General features: G+C 46.5%; 1 long non-coding RNA gene across 1 annotated transcript in view; it reads right to left on the bottom strand.

The window, feature by feature from the left end:
• LOC146789375 (uncharacterized) overlaps positions 1-12,734 on the bottom strand; it is a 95,336-nt gene extending 82,602 nt beyond the window's left edge. The window contains exon 1 of the long non-coding RNA XR_014969791.1: positions 12,599-12,734. This is a non-coding gene — a long non-coding RNA (uncharacterized LOC146789375). The remainder of the gene's footprint in view (positions 1-12,598) is intronic.
• Positions 12,735-17,345: the final 4,611 nt, after the last annotated feature.

Raw genomic sequence — 17,345 nt, 5'->3', positions numbered from 1 at the left:
GCCACTGAGCCAGGTCAGGAAGGTCCTGGGGTTGCGCGTCCCCTTTGGCCGTCGGGTCTGCGAGGCTGGCCTCGTCGTTGTCTTCTACTGGGGCGACTGGGGGCGGAGGTGCTGGCCACTCTGGTTCTTCTGATCGAGGGACGGCACGGGCGGCCATGGACCGGGTGGTTATGCAGGCCCAGTCCGGGAGGCCCAGCATCCCCAGGTGCTCTCTTCTCTCAACGGTGGCCCACGGGGAACTCTCGAGGTCATTCCCCAGGAGGCAGTCCACGGGGGCATCGTCCCGGACCGTCACCTTCAACAGGCCGGAGACCCCTCCCCATTCGAATGGAACGCAGGCCATTTGACACATACTTTCAGAGTTGTCTGCCGAGCGGACGGGGCAGAGAATGTTCGGCAGGATCTGCTCGGGCTTCACCAGGTGACAGCGGACGGCCGTCACACTGGCGCCTGTGTCACGCAAGGCCTCGGCTCGCTGTCCATTAATGGTCACCCACTGACCGTATTTCCTTGTGTTAGCGGGTAGGGGAGCCCGCGGGACCATGTCTCTTCCCCCTAAGCACGCCAGGACCATGGCGGCCGGTTCCCACTCTTGCTGGGCCGGCTCATACTCCTCTGGTTCCTCCAATGATCACTCTTCCCCCAGGGCGGCGGCAGCTACCTGGCGGGGCTTGGGTGTTTGGTTCTGCGGGCAGCTCGGGTCATTGGCGTAGTGGCCGACTCGTTGGCATCGGTGGCACGTGACGTTGGCTCGGACCCCAGGACGCCACGGGGGGTTGCCCCGACCGGCCGGAGCCGGGGTGCTGGCCACGGGTGTTGCGGGCAAGGCGTCTCTCCCTCGCCCCTGGCCCCCTCCTCCTCCCCGAGGACGGTGCTGGCCTTGGTTGTTTCTGTTCTGTTCGTGTGGCCCCCTCCGGCCCACTCGGGTGCTTTCCCATCGGTCAGCTTCGGCGGCGAGCTGCCGGGGGTCAGTCAGCTTACTGTCGAGGAGGTGCTGCCTGAGCTCGACGAAGCAGTTGTTCGACAGGTGCTCCCATACCATCAGGTTAAAGAGTTGTTCGTAGGTGGTGACCTGGCTCCCCTTTATCCACCCCTCGAAGGCACGGCTGAAATAGTTCACGTATTCTACCCAAGTTGTACCTGGGATCCGGGTGCAATCTCTGAACCTCTGGCGGTACATCTCGGGTGTGAGGCCGTAGCGGGTGAGGAGGGCAGCCTTCATGTGGTCGTAGGACGACATTTGGTGATCTGGGAGCTGCAGTAGGGCATCGCGCCCCTCGTTGATAAACCTCCCCCAGAGTCCGGCTCCCCAATCACTCCGGTCGATCCGGTGGGAGGTCATGGCGATCTCGTAGGCTTTAAACCACTGTTGTATGTCGTCTTCTCGGACATACTCGCGGACAACATCCTTGGGGATGTGGACTTTTTTCTCGATTGGCCCCGGGGTGTGTGGTCGCTCAGGCACCCCCAGTTCTTTATTCTGTTTCCGAAGTTCTATTTCCGCCAGTTTGCGCTCGTGCTCGAGCGTTATTTTTTTTTCCTCCAGCTCTCTCTGTCTCTGCTTCTCTTCTCGTTCATCTCGGAGCCGCATGTGCTCGAGGTTGAGTTTCTGTTCAGCTAACTTGAGTTCCCCATCCATCTTGAGTCGTGCCATTTCCAACTCGTGCAATCTGGTTCTTTCTCTTTCTCGGATCTCCTCCTGCGAGAGGCCCGTTCCCCGCTCCTCGGGAGCCGTGGCGTTCCCCTCTGGTGTGATGCTGCTTTGGTCGGAGGGTCCGGCGACCCCAGTTTCTGTCCACGACTCTAGGGCGTGCTTTAGATCATCTTTGGTACTCAGGCCGGTGGTAGCAATGCCAAGTTCTATGCAGAATTGTCTCAGTTCGCGGTGGTTGTATTCTTCTAATTTATCCATTTGGAATTTCTCGGTGGAGTTGCTATCTTTGGCTGACATCGTGTTGTTGTCGTGGGGTGAGCTACTCTCTGTACGATTACGCGTTGATTCGGATCGCGCCGCTGGCCACCAATGTTAGAAAGGATAGACGGACCGGGAGAGTCGGCCGGGGTCAGGAGGAGAGGTCTCCGGGGAGAGCCGTCTCCAGCGATCGTACAGACAAGTAACTTCCCCCCCACAGACAGATACCACACACGGATAAGGTTCAGTGTTCTTTATAAGCACTTCTTAAGGTACGGTTGAATGGTACAAGGAGGTCTGGACTCAGGGGTCCCCTCGATTCAAGTCTCTCAAAGCAGGGTAAGGGGTAGCGGGACAGTCTGTCTACCAGTCAGGTAGGTTGGATGAGATGATGATTAGCTCACAATCCTCGAGCTTAGTTGGTACGGGCCGCGGCAGCGCCAGCAGGTCCCGGAAAGATGGTCGATGTACGGTCCGCGGCAGCGCCAGCAGGTCCCGGTGAGGATGGTCGTTACAACGGGCCGCGGCAGCGCCAGCAGGTCCCTGAGAGATGGTCGATGTACGGTCCGCGGCAGCGCCAGCAGGTCCCGGTGAGGATGGTCGTTACAACGGGCCGCGGCAGCGCCAGCAGGTCCCGACGAGGATGGATGTTGTAGAAGGCCGCGGCAGCGCCAGCAGGCAGGACGATGGTTCACAAGAGCGGGCTACGGCAGCGCCAGTAGTCCGTCAGGGCTGAGTTCTCTCGGTGTCTCTCGACTCCAGGATACAACTGCCTTCCTGCTCCGGAGTTGCCCCAGTTATAGGGCAGGCGCCCTTTGATGTCCGGACCCTCGCACTTGGAGGTCGGAGGGCCCGGGATGAAGGTGTCCAGACACCCAGCAGGGGGTGGAGCCAGCGCCTGGGGGGGCTGGAGGCGATCGGCACCTGGCGGGGGAAGAGCTCTTGACACTTCGTCCTCCTATTGACCTGCCAAGTGGTCCGCTCACCTCCCGGGTGGATGGTGGTGCCGGCATGTCGGGGCCGGCCAGGCCCGGGGTTAGGGTCGGGGCGAGGCCACGCGGCCTCGTGGTGCAGGGCCCAAGATGGCGGCTTGAACCGGCCGGGGGAGCCGGTGGGGCTGGGCCCCGTGATGAGTAGAGGTCCGAGGGCAGAAGATCCGTCGGGAGACGGGGTACAGGTGCTTTTCGTGGATTATGCCTGGTGGGCCGGAGCTCGGGCCCTGTCGTGCGGGGAGGGAGCAAGCCCTTCGTGTGGCCTGTCCAACAGTTAGCAATGTTTGTACATCCGATGCCTGTAATTTTGGTTGATTAGTCACATCCCGAGATTCTTGTTTTTCTTTTCCAGTCCTGTTTTAATCATAGAGAATTTCTTTAATTTTAACTTACGTATGAAACTGAAAATATCAACTCTAGTGGTGGCATATTCAAAGTTACTTCTCGGACAATAATTAAGTCCTAGGAACAGAAGTTGTTCCTCAGCTTTGGTCAATGTTATGGTAGACAGATTAATGATAGTTTTCACATCAGGTACTACCTCTTGCGCTAATAGTTTCTTTGATTCCCTCTCCGCTTCGCGTTTCCGCCTTTATCTGTTGTATTCTTTTCGGTTCGTGGCCTCAATGTTTGCCTCCGAGTCTCCACTAAAAAATCAACTTCTTCGCCCAAGCTTAGGATCACTTTATTGAGTGCTCTATCAGTACTTGTTCCTTCCACACTTGACTCACTGGTTAGTGACTCAGTATCTGTTCCAACAATATTGGTTTCAGTTTCACATGTTTGTGCACAGCTTAAGATATTTGGTTTGCTCGTACTACTCATTTTTAATTTCCTTGCGTTGTCGTATTTGCGTGCAAATGTGTAAATTTGACCCAGCTCATAATCCGCCTAGTCCCGAGCAAATTTATGTACTTTTCTGGCTTTTATTTTCTCTTCATGTTTTTTTAGATGTTCATTCATTTCATTTCTCTTAGCTGCAATGAATTCCTTTTTATCAGATTTGCTTAATTCTTTATTCATTGTTTCAATTTCTATCAGTAACGTTTGGCGGTCAATTTCGGCATATTTCATTAATATATGTACCAAATTCATAGATGCTACCAAGTAACTTTCTCCCCACTCCCTTAACATCGCTGGGTTGGGGTTATCAAAACTTGGAGCCAACAGTATTCTGAGCCCTCAAGGTACTCTATCTGCCTCAACGTACTTTGTAAGGGACTTGTGTTCCCACCACTTAGTTATTTCATTCTTCATTTTTTTCTCAAGATTCTTTAACATCAGGTTAATATCATTGTCAGCCTTATCGATCAGTTCTTTAGTGGTAGGAGCATTAGAATTGACCATTGGTATATTCCCGAATAATATGTCCGCTGCTGCCACCCGTTCATGTACCGCGTCAAATGACATGTTTGGAGGTTTTATGTGAGTTTGAAAAACAACTCGTTCTACGTATTTTTATCAACAAATCCTATGCAAGCTTCCGTTTGAATCTCCAACCTACGTTCATGCCATATCGCTCACCAGTGTATTGGATGTACCTTCGCGAGTCCTCTGACTCAACCGTCGGCGTCCACTTCCTGGTGTTCGCTTTTCCGGCTCGTAGGGGGTATGCAGCAAAGATTCCTTCTCGGATCCACAGCAAAGTTTGGGTTGAAAGCTGCCACCAACTTGCGGAGAGGGGTCCGTTGAACTGGAAGCAACCTGACTTCCGTATATTAGTATAATAGCAACTCTTTCCAGCACTTCCTTTCGGCGAACATGGAAAACAGCGACCATCAGGGAAGCTTGAAAATGACAGGAAGATTTATTTCTCACTCCTCACATGACGCGTTTCGGGCATCAAGTGCCCTTGATCACATAGCGAGATAGCGGTACGTCATTAAAGTTATATACACTCATTTTTTCACTCTTTTTTTGCTGCTACACCACGTGATAATAAACAGTGAAGAAACATTTGTGATGTGGGGCTTTTTTCTATGCGACTTTATATAGATCAGATCATTGTTTAAATCTATAATGTTTACGCATGGTTAAAAACTGAATACATGTGTATATATTTGTTCAAATAAGATGCCCAACTTGTCTTGCCAATATATTTCTCATGCAATTTACGCAGAGTTATATTCCTCTGTACGTATTGAACAACATGAATTTGTTAATTGCACAATATATGCCGTTAATAAGGCAATAACGTTGAATCCCCAAAGTAATTTCCTGTATGAGTCATACATATCTTGATACGTGCTCAATATAAAAGCAAGTGTGCAAATTCCAGCATATATATATATATATATATATATCAAAAAGGGTCAAATCTCCTGCCTCACGACAGTCTGATTCTGTTTGGAAAAACGCACTCACTCACAGAAGCTTAAGGCGGCTTCATTTTAATTAATTGCCATACTCAAGGCTTGATCACAAGGGCTACAATGTGGCAATATATATATACATATATCTATATATTATCTACTGGCGGTCGCCAGTAGATAGTTATAGTTAGGACCGAGTTTCCATAGGAAATCTCAAAATTCTATTTTGAATAACTTTGGTGCCGGTTGACGAATCCTCGGCTCCGCTCCTTCCCTGAAAGTCTCGGGTGGATTCGTCAAGCGGGGGCCGAGAAAAAGGGGGGGTCCCAAAACGCGTTTCCCCCATGGATTTTTCCATAGGAACTTTAGTCGCAGCTACAGCCCGAACGGCTGAACAGAATTACGTGAAATTTGGCAGAGAGGTAGCCATAAGGTCAAAGAAGTGCCTTTTGCAGGTCTGGTGTAAATCTGTTCAGTATTTCCTGAGAAAATAGCATTTAAAAGCATATATCTATACGCGCGCACCGTGCGCGCTGGGTGCGCGCACCCTGCCGTGCGCGAGCGCAATTCTGATTGGTTGTTAGATCTTAGTAAACATTCGAATCGGTCGAAACCAGGAAGTGTCGGCCGCCATTTTGTCTCTCGCACTCTGAGGGGGTGAAAAACAAAGGTTGAGAACGTGAAAAGGGGGCAGGCTGGACAGTTCCTGACCCCCTAGCATTTGTCAGGGGGTCCCAGAAGGACCCCCAAGGGCCAAAAAAGTTGTAATTTTTTTCATGATAAATCGCGGAGTGCGCGCAACGTGCGCGGACGGTGGAAACGGAAAAAATTCTGCGAACGTTGCGCACCGTGCGCGCACGGTCCAAACTGCATAAAGTTGGCGTGCGGTGCCCGAAGTGCACCGCGTGCCCACCGCGCGCGCGCGGTGTGCGAAGCGCACCTTGTGCGCACGGTAAAATTAAAAAAAAAAAGATATATATATTAATAACTTAGCATTTAAAAAAACGTACAAATTCACTGAAAAAAACACAGGTTTCACACACGTTATAGTTAGGAATTAGCATTTTAAAAACCTTGCAAATTCACTTAAAAAACCATAGGTTTCACACATGTTATAGTTAGCTGGACATTTCACTCGTGAAAAACCAATGAAATTCCCCCGTTATAGTTAGTGCAGGCAACTATAACTCACGCGACCGCAATCCTCTGCTGATGACATATGTGTCTTTCTGAAAAATAAATATTTATAATATATGTATAGCTAAAGATTAATGGAAGAAGCCATGGGTGAATAAGTGACTAAATACAGTGATGTAATATCATCAGCAGAGGATTGCGGTCGCGTGAGTTATAGTTGCCTGCACTAACTATAACGGGGGAATTTCATTGGTTTTTCACGAGTGAAATGTCCAGCTAACTATAACATGTGTGAAACCTATGGTTTTTTAAGTGAATTTGCAAGGTTTTTAAAATGTTAATTCCTAACTATAACGTGTGTGAAACCTGTGGTTTTTTCAGTGAATATATATATATCTATATATATATCTCTCTCTATATATATATATATATATATATATATATATATATATATATATACACCAACAATCCCTCCAGCCTGGAAGAAATTGGGACGCACTCTCAACAACTTGATTTTACGCATTTAATTCTCTTAGCTTCAAAAGGGAACAGGCATACGAAGATCTACGCGTTTCGGTATCGCAGATACCTTGCTCACGATCAACTGTTGCTTTGGGTCCACCCCCTATAAGTTCAAATGTTGTTACATCATTTCCTGTTTGTGACCCAAGCTCCCTAGGCATTGTGGAGAATGTAGTGTTCGTGAATTCACACAATTACTTCAATTATCATGTTTATATGGCAAAACATTATGTAGTGCACTATTTACAAAAACAAATGTATTATGTCTTTTGAAAGTCTCTGGCATAAAGCCCTTGTGGTGCTTATGTTCACATTGTCGCCCCTTCGGTGGGGTTTGTTCCCAAAATAAAGTTTTAAATCAAATCAGAATTTTTTGGCCAAAATCATTCGCATTGTTTATGCTTTCTTTGCGTTGTTGCCCCTCCAGTGGGGAGACTGAAACTGTTACCTCTTTTTTGGTGTATCTTTATTCCACAAGTTGGTAATTTACAAATTCTTCTTCTTTAATGTTTCATCACGTGATTATGTTTATTTCACATGTTGTTGCTGTGTGTTGTTAGGTGGCTTGCAATGTGTTGATTATTTCATAAATTGATTTGCTTTCATATCCCTTTAATTTACGATGTTTAAAAAGATCTGATTACTCAAAGATGTATGTAAAGCTCTTCTGATTGGTTAAGACCGTGCGGTTGTAATGTTCGTAATTTGAGAATGTACCTTGATTCATTGCGGCGCAATTGTTTTTCCCGATCTCCCCCACGTTCTTTTTTGGGGATGGTTTGCCCGGATATGCTCCAATATATTGGAGCACATCCGGGCAACAATACACAAGGACAGATCCAACGCAGTAGCTAAACACATGGAGCAATGTCATCAGGGAGACTGGAAACAGCTAAAAAATTTTGGAATTGAAACCATCCCCAAAAAAGAACGTGGGGGAGATCGGGAAAAACAATTGCGCCGCAATGAATCAAGGTACATTCTCAAATTACGAACATTACAACCGCACGGTCTTAACCAATCAGAAGAGCTTTACATACATCTTTGAGTAATCAGATCTTTTTAAACATCGTAAATTAAAGGGATATGAAAGCAAATCAATTTATGAAATAATCAACACATTGCAAGCCACCTAACAACACACAGCAACAACATGTGAAATAAACATAATCACGTGATGAAACATTAAAGAAGAAGAATTTGTAAATTACCAACTTGTGGAATAAAGATACACCAAAAAAGAGGTAACAGTTTCAGTCTCCCCACTGGAGGGGCAACAACGCAAAGAAAGCATAAACAATGCGAATGATTTTGGCCAAAAAATTCTGATTTGATTTAAAACTTTATTTTGGGAACAAACCCCACCGAAGGGGCGACAATGTGAACATAAGCACCACAAGGGCTTTATGCCAGAGACTTTCAAAAGACATAATACATTTGTTTTTGTAAATAGTGCACTACATAATGTTTTGCAATATAAACATGATAATTGAAGTAATTGTGTGAATTCACGAACACTACATTCTCCACAATGCCTAGGGAGCTTCAGTCACAAACAGGAAATGAGGTAACAACATTTGAACTTATAGGGGGTGGACCCAAAGCAACAGTTGATCGTGAGCAAGGTATCTGCGATACCGAAACGCGTAGATCTTCGTATGCCTGTTCCCTTTTGAAGCTAAGAGAATTAAATGCGTAAAATCAAGTTGTTGAGAGTGCGTCCCAATTTCTTCCAGGCTGGAGGGATTGTTGGTGAATATTTAGCGGCGTGGTTCGGCCGCAGGGACACGCACCCACGAGGAGCGCTGCAAAATACTCGGTAACCAGGAACCGTTGGAGTGGATATATATATATATATATATATATATATATTTCCTAATGGCAGTCGCCAGTAGGTAGTTATAGTTAGGACCTAGTTTCCATAGGAAAAGCGTTTTTTCTTTACCCAATAACTTTGGCGCCGGTTGACGAATCTTCGTGAAATTTTCGAAACTAGTGGGGTGCTCAGGTCAGCTTCTGTCTTGAACGTTTCGGGGTTATTCGTCAAGCAGGGTCTGAGAAAAAAGGGTGGTCCCAAAACGCGATTTCCCCATGTTTTTTTCCATAGGAAACTTTAGACACGGCTACAGCCTGAACTGCTGAACGGAATTACACCAAATTTGACAAAAAGGTGGCCCTTGGTTCAGAAAGAGTCCTTTTTGTTAAACGGTGTAAATCCGTTCAGTAGTTCCGGAGAGATTAAAAAAATAGAGGTCAGAAAATCAATTTCCCATAGGAAACTTTAGACACAGCTACAGCCCAAACTGCTCAACGGATTTACACCAAATTTGAGAAAAAGGTAGTGCTTGGTTCAGAAAGCGACCTTTTTTATAAATGGTGTAAATCCATTCAGTAGTTGCTGAGAAATTCAAAAAATAAAAGTTTCGATATCTAGGGCAGCGGTGGATTCACGAACCCTCCCGACCACAAGCTTCACTGTGATTGGCTGCCAACACTCCAAACCAGGAAGTGTTGGCAGCCATCTTGTGACTCGGTAGAACTGAGTTACAAGAAAGCAGTGAAACAATGGTGAAAAACAAGAAACGGGGCAGGGTAGAAACGCCCTGGCCCCCTAGGCCTGCTCGGGGGTTACACAAGGACCCCCAGGGCCAAAAAAATCATTTTAAAAAATAATTTCAGTGGAATTCACGCTGGGGTCGTGAATCCCGCCGAAATTATTATAAAAAATGAAGCGCGGGCTCCCGTGCTTCATTTAAATGAGGCTCCCGGGTGGGCCAGGTCCCGGGGGCAATGCTAAAATGAAAGAGTGGGGGCCCGCGGGGGCCCCCGCAGCCCCGGGGACCACCACCTCCCCAGGGCTATGCTAATTATGTGCCTCTAGGAGGGCATGTTCTTGCACGGGACCCCTGGGTGCTAGTGGCAAACTGGGAATGAGCGTCTAGTGCCGTGATTGAATGACACCGGTTGGACGGCTGTGTAGGGAGGGACACTGCAGAGTCCAGCTGCTCTCTCCATTTCAGTCAGTCCCAGCGGCACCAGAGCACACATGGACAGCTACGTGTGCAGCCGCGCCTACGTGGCTCGGCCAGTCTTCCTTCCCTCCGGATGCACGGAGGCTGAAAAAGAAAAACTGGCCGCAGTTTTCAACTATTACAGAATCTATGGGTGATCTGCAAAATCTACATGGAGTGTAGAAATCTGTGTGTAAGCACTGGGCGCGCGCTACTTTGGGCAATAATATCCAATAGTAACTATGAATACAGGGCATACCTCTAACAAGACAGCCTAATGATCACCTAGGAACACTTGCATGCTGCTTCATCACTGCCTGCGTATATAGAACCCAACGCACATGCATGTTTGCACAGGACGCTCAACCCACTGAGCTAGAAACCTGGAAGGGGTGGGCAGAGGGGTAGCGGGGCTATGTGTGTGTGGGGGGATTGCATGTGGGGGAGAGGTTGTGTGCGCGTGAGGGGGGAGGTTGCGTGCGACCATGGAAGAGATTGTGTGCACATGGGAGTGTGTGGGAGAGAGACTGTGAGAGAGAGATTGTGTATGTGGAAGAGATTGTGTGTGAGAGTGTGTGTGAGTGTGTGTGTGAGTGCGTGTGTGAGCGAGTGTGTGTGTGAACGAGTGTGGGGGCCCGATTCACAGAACTAACTTAAGACAAAATCCTAAACTTACTACCATTTTGGTATTCACAGAAGGCACTTACTCATTTTGGTATTCACAGAAGGCACTTACTCATTTCGGTATTCACAGAAGTTAGGAGTCCTAACTTTAGGACTCCTAAATGCCTTCTGTGAATACCGAAAGTCTTAAAATTAGGATTTTTCTCAGTTTAGTAGTAGTATAGTTAGGACTCCTAACTTTAGGACTCCTAAATGCCTTCTGTGAATACCGAAATTCTTAAAATTAGGATTTTTCTCAATTTAGTAGTCCTAAGTTTAGGACTCCTAAGTTTAGGACTCCTAAATGCCTTCTGTGACTACCGAAAGCCTTAAAAGTAGGATTTTTCTCAGTTTAGTAGTAGTATAGTTAGGACTCCTAACTTTAGGACTCCTAAATGCCTTCTGTGAATACCGAAAGTCTTAAAATTAGGATTTTTCTCAATTTAGTAGTCCTAAGTCTAAACTTAGGACTACTAAATTAAGAAAAATCCTAATTTTAAGACTTTCGGTATTCACAGAAGGCATTTAGGAGTCCTAAAGTTAGGAGTCCTAACTATACTACTACTAAACTGCGAAAAATCCTAATTTTAAGACTTTCGGTATTCACAGAAGGCATTTAGGAGTCCTAAAGTTAGGACTCCTAACTTCTGTGAATACCGAAATGAGTAAGTGCCTTCTGTGAATACCAAAATGAGTAAGTGCCTTCTGTGAATACCAAAATGGTAGTAAGTTTAGGATTTTGTCTTAAGTTAGTTCTGTGAATCGGGCCCTGTGAGTGTGGGTGTGAGTGCGTGTGTGTGTGAATGTGTGTGTGCGAGATTGTATGTGAGAGAGTTTGTGTGTGAGAGAGTGTATATGTCTGTTCGTACCTCTTAACCCCAAGCACCGCTCTGTAAACATCACGTGACAACAGCGTGGATCTGTAATAGTGATTGTTTTGTGTATTTATGGAGATTATGCAGTTTTGTCAAACACCCTGCGTACAGACAAAAAGTATAGCCCTTTGCTGTGGTAATCCTGTGTCACATAATTAGTTTTGAGTTACATTTTACACGATGCCGGTGAAACCGTTCATAATACTCTCTTTTTGCACTTCGCTGGTTAATTTGTGCTCGAATGGGTCGATTCCCCCATAAGATCTATAGCAGGGAGCAGCAGTGCTACACGTGAGTGGTACAATGGTGCACTCTCCACCCCACCCCCTTTCAAATACCTCTTTGATTCCTCTATCTATAGCGCTTTGCTACTAACACGTGGCTTCACCGCTTGGGTTTCTTTGGAGTAAACATTGTGTAATACTTGTTTTATATAGCGCTTGCCACCACCATTTTGCGGGGTTGTGGCACTGTAGACAATATGTGCTTCTTACCAGCAAAGTTTGTCTGCTGCTAGACTGCAGTCCTGAGAGGTGATTAGCAGCGGGAGGCGGTTACGGATGAATGAGTGCATATTAAAAGCCTAACGCAGAATGCTGAACTATAACAAAGCGCGTGATACCATTAATAAAAATAAATAAAATAATAATAGTTCTCAGAAAAGAAACAGTAGGAGTTAAAAAGAGTAAATAAACCCAGCAGTAATGTTATTAATTGTAATATTCATAGAAACAATCATAAAAACAAATCCAATATAATGACATTATTAAGAACCGCAGCAAAAATAATGTAAAGTGTGGTGAAAGAAAATTTAGTAATCCAATGGAATGGCAACACTAACAACGAACCACTAGAAAAATAAAAACGGTGGGATTTTCCTATGGCTAAGATCTTAACCTTGAGGACACTAGTTTAAGGCAATTTATTATTTTTTGTTAACTTTTTGTTGGCATCAGATTTCAACAACCAATAATTAGCGTCAAAACCTGATAGAATTCACCCTACAAACAGCATGTGGCAAAGTATACAGAATCCGCCACATTTATTTAACTTGTCCAGAAAGCGCAAACATAATGATAGTAATGTTATTATAAAGCCTTCTGCTGGGGGGGTTTCAACGCGCTGTACCTCAAATGAAAAATGAAAAATGAAAAACCGCATGTGCTTTTCTTACCGATTAGAAGCATTTCAGGAGCCCGATTAGTGAGTGGGATCCATTCCTTCCCCTCACTCGGCAGAGTAACTTTCGATCCAATTAGTGAAAAGGACCAGGTAGCATTTCCTCTTTTCACAACAGCGCAGAGAGCACTGTCAGCGCTTAGAGGCAGACGAGGCGCTACTCTACCCAGAGCACGCTCAGACTTCTCATAGCTGCAGCTCATTTATATCCGATAAAAGGTAGGGTTTTAGACAGGGATATCCCTTAGTCCGTCCTCTCTTCTGGTGCCTCTGCTCAAGGCCATTAACAGCTGTTTCTTGCTTCCACTGCAATTGTTGGCTCAGCCGAAGACGAGGTGGAATAATCAGGGGGAAGGGGGCAGTTACCAGCTGTGGACAGGCCTGCATGCGTGCTGCAAAACCATTAGCACCCGGCGCCATGCTTTCACCATCCCACACAGAAAGTAAATACCACTGTCTGTCCAGTCTCTCACTGCATCACACTCTCAATGAACTTCTAATGCAGGTCATAAGCGACAGTCGAAGCCAGCATTCTTTCTGATTGGCTGACACAATCTGGCCACTGCAAACAAAGCCAATAATGTCTAAGGAGTAAGTTGTTCAGGTACCTATCTTTTTAGGTCTCGTGGCGTGGCAGTGCATGCACTGCTCGCGAGATTTATTGCAGATGAGTACTTTGTGAAAAGGGCTTGAAGCCCCGCCCCTTATTCGTCACTGTTTATGTTAAACGGTGGGCTGCCATTGGAAATAAGGTTTCTAGCGTGCCTCCTTTTCGCTTTTTTGCCCGGCCCATCCGGACTGGATCACCTGCATTACGGCTGTCGTGAAGAAGTTACTTATCAGAAGCTTTGTCACGCTGCCTTGTACGCGCCAGTACGGCTCTCTGATAGGGCCGGGCAAAAAAGGAGACATGGCACCGCGTGTTTATTTTTGCATCTCGCTTTCACTTTAAAGTGAAAGCACGATGCAAAAATAAACAGCGGATGCCTGGCGAGCGCTGTTTGGGGGTAAATCAGTGCCATGTTTGTGATCGCTAATCAGGCCTCTTTTTACCTCACAGCACACACTGCGCATCCAAGCATTGATACCTTGTCTTTCATCTACAGTTGAACTGGCGCCCATTATGCCATCATTGTATGCATAATTTGTTTGTTATGGCCATACGAGATACATTTGTACTAAACAAAGTATACCAAAGTGTGCGGTATTGTATCTGCGCTGGTTACACGTTGCACACAATGCGCCACAAAGCCGTGTCCCTTGCTGAAGTCAACAAAGCCACATGGCCGGCCTTTTATCTGTCTTCGAGTGCTTGTTTGGCTGTTTTACGACGGGTCCACATTGTTGTCTGGTCAGTACTCTGTCCGTCAGGCCTGGCCCGGCTCTCATTGTTCCATTATCGGCACCTCTGCGGCTGCAGGGTGGGGGGTGGGTCCACACTGCTGTGAGGAGAGCTGCAGGACCCCTAGTGTAAACACAACCTCCAGCGAGCTGTACACTAGGGGCAGAGTTTCGGCAGCGCGCATTGTTCTCTATGTTTTTCAGCCTCTAATTTTGGCTAGAGCGAGATTAGTTCAATTTGAATCATAGGTTGTTGCTCATGGCCTGAACCACTCCATGCATTATCCACGAAAGGGACACGCATTTGTATATGAAAATGTATCCCTTGAGTACACGTACAGGTCAAGCATGATTTGGTAACAGCAAGCGGGGAGGATTTGCAGCTGAAAAACGATGGGGCTTAGTTACAAGCTGCTTGCGCCACCGGTGTGTTTCACGTGGGAAAAAGTGATGCACTGGCGGTGCATGGGGCTTGTAAATATGCCCCTATGTTTTTCGCCTGTTGATTTGTGATGAACTGAGGGATACTCCGCGAGGCAGAGAGTTAAAAACACGAGAAATAGTAATAGATTGATTATAGGAGAGGCAACTGTCCTGAGTGTACAACATCATGCCTTTTAGTCAGAGCCAATGTTTGCTATTTTTTAGAGCTGTGAGGAGCAGGGTAACAAATACTTTTATTGTCTGTCTCCTTTGCGTTTGATTCTTTGGTACTGCAATCACTCGGGCGAGCAGATTTTGGAGCCTCTGACGTCACTTTCTAAAGCAATTTTAGAACTTTGGGGATTTTGAGCCGGCAAGACGTGGAATCTCCCACCCCCTCACCCCACCTGCAGCTCACCTCACTCACTTGCTTCACAGTGACGTGGAGTGCAGGTGAATGTAACTAGCAATACACATACCCTGGTGACCCCGGCTGAATGACAACAACATACAACAAACCTAACATATGCCTCTGTTCCAGAGGTGCTCAATAGACCAGGGTCGCATCTATCAATGGTGCAGCAGGCACAGTGGCACCGGGGCGCTGAATCCTGAGGAGCCCTCTGCATTTAATTTTGGCTCTGTTTTACTACCTAAGTGCTTGAAAGCAGGGGTATTTCCTGGCCTGCAAATGTGCCCCCACTGTATTCGGCCTGCTCTTTCAGCCTCTTCCAAAATCTGGGGTGTACAGCAGGCCCCTGAAGCGCAGCCCACCCCAAACCAAGTCAATGAATATCTGTGAGATATGGATGCGGTACAGGTCGTCACATTTTGCAGTGTGTTGTTGGGTGCTAATATTGTGTTAAGCCCAGGCGCGCAACACCCATTGGACTCAAAGGGCTTCAGCCCCCCCCCGTCGTGTGTGGCAGCCCGGGATGAGACGGATTCCCGGGCAAAAAAGCAGCCGCACCCGAGCACTTCACAGGTCTTTAAATGACCATTTGCATGTTAATGAGGCCTCGCTGTTGTTTCACCCCTTCTAAGAGCCTCTGCAGCTCCCCTCTGCCTATTGCTTAAAGTTCAGCCCCCCCCGAAATTTTTGCTCAGCCCCCCCCGAAATTTGGCTCTAGTTGCGCCTCTGGTTAAGCCACAGCCCAAAATATCGAATCTATCTGCCACACCCCTCCCGTAAAAATTGCAAGAGACCAACTAGGAAATTGATTTGCTGTAGATTTGTGGGCATCTGCTGAAGAACCGACTCACAGCTGACTGGCGGAACAACCATTGGAGTAACCAGTCACACCGTTCACCAGGGGCGTAGCTTCAAAATATGAGACATGAGAGCGAGTGTGTGTGTTTTTTGTCTGTCGGCGTGTATGTGAAAATGCCAGGTGAAATCTAACAGGCACCTCACCATGCCCGACTGAAAGCACTTGCACCCGGCTATTTACTGCAGAAACCACTTTTTAGGGAGGTGTAACACCCTCAAACAACCCACCCCCAAGACACGCCCCTGCCAGTAACATACTGATTGAAACACATGTGTTGAATGGTGCCACCAGAGCAGTTCAAACCAACGGAGGCCAGCAGAGTGATCGAAACCAATTCACACCAAGGGGAGCTGACGGCAAACATTTCCCACTACTCGAAACTAGGCACACGGGACAGCTGGACAAAACTGGATTTCCCAATACTCGAAACTAGGCACACTGGAATCTGTGAATATCTGGCCCAATATTAGTTTTTTCTAGGTCACAAAATCTCTCTATTATCATGTTCTGTAGAACAGTAGACTTTTTAGCTCCTTCCTTGACTTTACATCAAACCCCTTGATGTGTGAGAAGCGCTTTGGGTTTTCGTTTGTACAAATTCCTCTGTAGGATCCCTCCACCCAAGAAATTTCAATGCAATAGGTCTGGCATTTGCGAGAGTTTAAGCTATTGGCATTGTAAATGACCATGCCTTTTATTTATGTTTTAAAAACCAACACATAAATAAAAGGCATTGTCATTTACAATGCCAATAGCTCAAACTCTCGCAAATGCATTGGCCACTGCTTGTTATTAAATTATGGCGAAGCATGACAACCTAGAAAAAGCTAGAATAGCATAAAGTGCCTGTTACAAACCAGTGAGCGGACCTGGCTTTCCGGCTTCATGCCTTAAATTGTATTTGCAAGTAGTTGTAAATACCCCAGGAAAAGCCATCTGGTGCTTTGAATGTGTGTCAAATTCACCATGGGCCATATTATCAAGGAACGGCGATAACATTATCGCCTCATTAGCAGCAGGAAACTGCCGCTAAAGTGGCGATAATGGGCTTGATAATATGCACTAGAGAATTCAAAGAGAAGCCCAGGTTCTGGTGTGAACCTGTGCTCCTATTGGCATTCTCAAGGGCATATTATCAAGCCCATTATCGCCGCTTTAGAGGCAGTTTCCAGCCGCTAAAGCGGCGATAATTGTAGCGCCGTTCTTGATAATATGCCCCCATATTTTTTGCACACTTTTGCAGTACTCAACTGCATGAACAAATGCATTTTACAATGGAAATGTCACATCCTGATGCACACAATTTTGGATGTATGGGATTTGTTATACTATAAAGTGTGTTTTCAAGAGAGGAAACCTAACCAGTGTGGCTGCTTTTCCACTGCCATAAAGTCACGATTAATTGTGAGACAGGGAAGTACTACTGAAGAAGGTGAACAGACTTGAGCTGGTGAGTTTGTGGGTACTCGCATTTTTCAGGAAATGGGCGCTCCTCAACATTAACTCACATTAAAGGTAGGAGTGAGTCCGTGCAGTTCAACAACTCCCTCGTTTCATGGAGGTGTAGAGGGAGGGGTTTCCTCCAGTGGGAAACTTCCCCCTCCTAGAGAAATAATTAAAAAAAAAACATTTTAGCAAACATATTCGTGCAGAGAGGAAGATTTTGTACCTACATTCTGCATCAGTACATTCGACAGTTTGATGCAC

This window comes from Triturus cristatus, chromosome 10 (assembly GCF_964204655.1).
Source record: "Triturus cristatus chromosome 10, aTriCri1.1, whole genome shotgun sequence".
In the NCBI taxonomy this organism is placed as follows: Eukaryota; Metazoa; Chordata; class Amphibia; order Caudata; family Salamandridae; genus Triturus; species Triturus cristatus.
The sequence above is the reverse complement of the archived record's forward strand: the minus strand, read 5'-3'. Positions and strand labels throughout refer to the sequence as shown.